Consider the following 6238-nt stretch of genomic DNA (forward strand, 5'->3'; position numbering starts at 1 on the left):
GGGGGATATTTGCATTCAATTTGTAAAATCAGAAGAGCAATTGGCAGATATTTTTACAAAACCATTAGCTGAGGATAGATTCTGTATGCTTAGGACTTGTCTAGGAATTCTGAGTTATGATTCTTTATTTGAAAAATGCTGATGTACTTGCTGGAGCTTTTTGTCTCATGAACAGGTATGAGACAATTCTGGGCAGGTGATGAACGCTTCCTTCAAGTTAGTGTGTTCTGGGCTTACTTCAAGTAGATCAACCTCAAATCAGATCTGAGTAGTCCTATATGTTACACAGAAATTCAAACCACATCTGGGCCCAATATGAATGTTACATTCTTGCTTACTTGATTTTTGATGGCTTGTGTGCTTAAGTCTTCCTTAAAAGTTTTTTTTTGTGTGTTTTGTGGCTCGAAAAGGTTTTCAAGCTAATTCAGTTTTTTTTTTTAAAAAAAAGGTTTCAGTCTAATTTTGTTGTCTTTCAAAATTTAAAATTTAATTCCCTGTTTCTTTTTATTAAATCAAATAAAATCTTTCTTGAATGATGTCATGTCTTTTCAAGTCTTTTCAAATGGTGATGCAGTTGCATGGTTTTAGAAATCCACTTTTTTGGGTACGGTTACCAACACTCCCTCTCTTTCCTCCATAACTTCTCCACACACTCTTCGGTTTCTTCCCACTCACTTATACTGCATCTCTTCCCTCAAAAGATTGAAACTAACCAAATGAAGAAGAAAACTATTGCAAAAAGGGCTTCTCGTGAGAAGATTTACAAACTTCCCACAAAGCCTTCCACTCGCTCTCAAGACCGGAACTTGACCCCTTCTCCTTCTCCTCCTACCTCTCCTCCTCGCTGCGACCCCATGGCTCGGACCAAAAACACTCCAAGGTTTCCTACCTCTGCCAAGCCGACGCCACCACCAAAGGCCACACCTTCCAAGCCTAGCTCCTCAAAACCGAGTTCAACAAAGCCTAGCTCCTCCAAAGGCAAACGTCCGGTGACTGAGGAATCCATTTCCGAACCAACACAACCAAAATCAAGGTCGGTTCCAATGCGCTCTCAACGAGGTAACACTTGAGTCCCTCTCAAAAATGTTAAAGAACCAGAAATTGGACCTTTTGATCATAAAGCTCATTTTTTGACCTCTCATTCAAACTATAATCCCTATAGATTCAAATCTGCCATGAATAATGATTTTTATGAGGGAGTCATCCAGTATCGTACCCTATGTCTTTCATTTCTCGCTGATTTGCCATCCTTGAAAAGAAAAGGTTTTCCTTTTGTTGACAAACTTAATTTTTCTAGACTGGAATCACCTTTTTGATGTTTATCCCTTGTTGGTCAAAGAGTTTTATGCAAACATGACTTATCATGAAGGCACTGCTCATTCGTATGTCAAGGGCCGCGATATCGTTTTAAACAATGAGACTATCAGTGAAGCTTTGAAGTATACTGATGTTGGGCCTTGTGCCTACACGTCAGTTAAGTGGGATGAAGGAGTGGTGTTTCTTACAATGATGCCCTGGCTAGTATTTGTGAACATGTCTCCTTAATAGATGGCATTACACCCACACACAAAGTCCTAGGATATGAACGTGCTCAGTTGCACCGAATGGTCAACCACATTATACTTCCCCAAAGTGGTTCATATCAAAGGGTTTCATACATTGACACTCTTGTTTTATATGCCATTCTCACCAAAACTGAAATTTCATTTGCATATTTGATGGTTAGATACATGTTTGATTCTGTTAGAAGTGAAAAGGACAAAGCTCTTCCTTATGGCATGTTTCTAACTTGTATTTTTGAGTATTTTGGTGTTGACTTGACCAATGAGAAATATGAAAATAGACATTCATATCTAAAGGGAGGTGGTTCAGTGAAACAGAACAAAGGACCCACTAGATCTGAAAGAGTTGTCCTAGATAATGAAGATGATGATTTTGTTCCCGAGGCTTCTCCTGATCCTTCCATTGAGGGAACATCCATCTCCACTGGAAAGAAATCTGCTCTGCTAAATGTGGTTAAGGATGTTGCTCAAGAGTTTGTCTCCCAATCAAATCACTTGATTGCCATGAGCAAGGAACAAAGGAAACTAGCTAGCAAGCATGAGAACTTTCTGAAGAAATCGAAGGATAGGGTGGCTGTGCTCATGACCTTCATTGATAATCTTCAAAATGATGAAGACATTGCCACTGATGCTGAAGAGGAAGCTGCTTCGGAGGGGGATAGTTCTGATGCCTAAGGTTTGTCTCATGAAAACTGCTGCTGCTGCTCTCTTTTTGTCTCATGAATTCTATTTACTTTGCAACTGTTGAACTATTTTTATTTTTTGGATGACTGTAATAACTCTAAATACTGCTGCACTTTTGCTGGTTTAGTTAGAACTTTGGACTGTGATCTAACCTCTTCTTGCAGGATTTGTATTGATGTTTTTGTTGATCTTGCTTATTTTCCACCCTTGATGACAAAAGGGAGAGTAATAGCACTATAATAGATGCAGCTGCTAGTAATTCTTTTGGATTTTTGTCTAATTGCTGCACTAAAATTTGATTTCACATGCTGAATCCTTTTGCTGCTGATATTAGCTTGATGTTGGCCTGATTATGTGATGTTGCTCATTTGATATCTCTTATACAAGATAAATGTGCATAGCTCTTTATTGTGCTTTCCTTAAGTACAATGCATAACAGGAACAAAGAGGAGAGCATAGATTCAGGGGGAGCCACTCTTGAACAGGAAAGAGGGAGCAATACATCAGCAAAGCAACACCATTCAAAGGGAGTTTCTAAACCTTATTCAAATTCATTTCCTTCTTGATTATTGCTTAAATTATGTTTGTCATCAAGGGGGAGATTGTTGAGTTAAGAAATTAACTAAATAAATTAAGTGATGACAAACATTATTTTTTGGCAAAATAAATAATTAAGTGTTGATTATTTATATCTACCCATAAACTAATTGTTTATTGTTGTAGGCCAAATGTTAATAGCCCAAAAGAAATGAAAAACAAACAGAAAAGAATAATGGGCTGAAAACAAAATAGAAGCCCAAGGAAAAGAAAAGAAAGAAGTCAGATAGGTTGCTCAGATGGATACCCGAACCAAACCCAACTTAATTTCAATTCCCTCCATCTTGCTCCAACCAAAGCAACGTTCCTCTCCTCTCAAATCAAGTCAAATCAAGTTTCAGAAAAGTAAGAAAGAGAAAGAAAGAAAAAGCTTCCTCCATAAGCTAGTAACCAAAGAAGCAAGAAAGAGAAAGTTTAAGCTTGAAGCACAGAAGCTAAAGCAGAAAATCTAATCCAAATCAAGCTTAGGTTAAAGGCAATCCATCTCATCGTGCATGCATCAGATTTCACTGCTACAAATCCACGGTCACTAGAGATTCTTGGGGACCAAGTTGCATCTCTATGGTTCGGATTTGGTTGACCATTGAAAGACAAATTCGGTTACTCCTTCCTGGCTTTCAGTCAAGTTGGAGGAGTCAGAAGCAAAGGTCCTACTTTGTTGTTTAAGAAGGAAAAGTGAGCCTATGGGTTGGTGAAGCTTAAGGCTCAAGGTGTTGACCTTAGAAGAAGAACCAAGTAACTTGCAAAGAGATAAATGAAGCTGGCTGGTCATTCAGAGAGTAAGGAGAGAAAACCAGTGAATTGAGGTTTTGTTCTGAGAAGAGCTCTTTGAAGAAGTTCAACTAACTGGACAGTGTAACCTAATCAAATGTGCATTTCGCCAGTATGAAGAACTGAATCAGAAGCTTGCTAATCTGGTTTTTCGCATAGCACAGAGGCTGTTGATGAAGTCAATCTCCTTCATGTTTTACTGATTGTAATGTACTTTTCTAAGTTTATCTTTCTGTAATTTCTTGTGAGAAAAGGCATTGTGAGAAAGCTCAAGAAAAAGCCATGAGTGGAAAAAGGCTAAGTGAAACACTTGAGAGAAAAGCCTAGAGTTATTTTCAGATTTCTTTAGGATGGTTAAGTGTCTTGTATCTTGTACCTGTAAGGTATCCCTTTCTTAGTTGGGTTAGCACTAAGAGGTATAGTTAGGTATTAGCATAGCCAATGTCAAGTTAGGTTAGAACTTGAGTGTGAAAGGATTGGGTCAATCCTGAGTTATTGGTGTATGTAATACTGTTAACTATAGTGAAATTCTTCCATAGTTGTAGAGGAGACTGGATGTAGGTTGCATAGCACAAGGCAACCGAACCAGGATACATGCTGGTGTTAGCTTTTCTCTTCTCTGCTGTGTTCTGTTTTCTGATATTCATGAGACAAAAATAAATTGTCTCATAAATTTCTGCTGTTGAGTTCAAATAGAATCAAAACTGCAAATTTGTTTTAAAAGGGTAATAACAGCAACCAAAAAAGAAGGCATAGATTCAACCCCTCTTCTCTAAGCCTACCACAACCTTCAAAGAGGGATTAACATGTTGAATTTTTAACGAAAACATTCTATTTGACGTCATCTTTGCTTATCAATGAACCTTCCATTATTGTCAAATACAGTGTAATATCCACGATAAGTTATCATCTTATATCCCTTCTCAGATAATTGCCCCATACTCAGTAAATTGTAATCAAGTTCAGGAGCATAGAAAGCATCAGAAATATAACTTAGAGAACCATCTTTCAATTTAATTGGTATGTGCCCTTTTCCTTCAATAGGGATCTTTGTACTATTACCAAACTTCAATAATAGTTTAACTGAATCATCTAATGAAGAAAATAACTCCTTTCTACCAGACATATGATTACTACAAGCATATATTCAAGTACCATATATTTTCATCTTCAACACATGAATTACTTGTAAAAAATAAAGTTTGAGTACCCGGATTATCATCAGTATTTTGATGCTGATTTTGTGCAACGTGTGCTTGATTGTTATTCACCATTTTGAATCTGCAATCTGCTGATTTGTGTCCATACTTTTCACAATGAAAGTAGTTGAAATTAGTTCTTTCTTGATAAAAATCACCTTGACCTCTTCCTCGGTTGACAAGCCTGAAATTCGTTCCACCTCTTCTTTGATTAGGTGGTGTAAAATTATTGTAACTTCCTTGGTTATAATTTCCACGACCTCTACCTCTGAAACTTCCTCTACCTCTACTTTGAAAATTAAAACCACGACCTCGTCCTTCTTGTGTATGACTTGATGCTGCAATATTATTTAAATTCACTCGGCTTTTCAGGGCTTTCTCGGTTGATTTTTCTAATTTTTCCAGTATTCTACTGATGTGGCTTTCCATGGTTCCTTGCAACTCTGCAATCGTCATAGTATCCATATTGTGGGACTCTAGTATCGTAGTTACCACATGGTCGTACTTCATCGGCATGGTGCGAAGAATTTTCTCCACCACTTTGCTATCGGGCATATCTTCTTCATAGACTCTCATTTTATTGACAAGATCTGTAACACGGGTAAAATATTGCTCAACAGTTTCTGAACTAGACATCTCGTACCTTTCATATTCTCTTCTCAAAGACTGTAACTTTACTTTTTGTGCTTTATCTACGCCTTTGTATGACAGCTTCAACGTGTTCCATGCTTCTTTTGCACTTTTGGCATTTGCTATTTTGCCAAACACTGTATAATCTACTCCTTGATGAATTTAAGATAGTGTCAATTGATCTCTTCTTTGTTGGACAGCATATGCTCCTTCTTGCAAACCCGGTTCAATAAAATTCCACGGGTTCTGAGCCTTCAAATAGGTAGACATCAAAGTCTCCCAATAACTATAATCAAGTTTTCCATCTAACTTGGGACCGGACCACACAATATTGAAAGTGTTTACCATACCGACTCTATGAATAAACAACTATGTGAAAACTCTCTCACACAAACTCTCAAACACCAGGTGCTGGATTAACCAGCTCTGATACCAAATAGAAATAAAATAACCACACTTAATTGGCCCTAGGATCACTCACTCATATAAATGATGCTATTATATTTTTCATCTCTCAAACCCACTAACACTCATAATAATAAAGAGAAAAGTTTTTAAACAAACACTAAGTATTTTTATTCATGGAGAGATAGATAACAACATACATATGAAGTCTTTATATAGGCAAACCTTCATAATAAAATAATAATTCTTATAACAACTAAGCACTAGTTGTAATAATTCAAGAAATATGTAGAAACTTTGACTAATCAATTCCTTGTTCAATTTTGCTTCAAATTTTTAATCATCAATCTTGAAGCTTCCAATTCATGATTCTTCATTCTTCTAATATGG

This window comes from Arachis duranensis, chromosome 3 (assembly GCF_000817695.3).
Source record: "Arachis duranensis cultivar V14167 chromosome 3, aradu.V14167.gnm2.J7QH, whole genome shotgun sequence".
In the NCBI taxonomy this organism is placed as follows: domain Eukaryota; kingdom Viridiplantae; phylum Streptophyta; class Magnoliopsida; order Fabales; family Fabaceae; genus Arachis; species Arachis duranensis.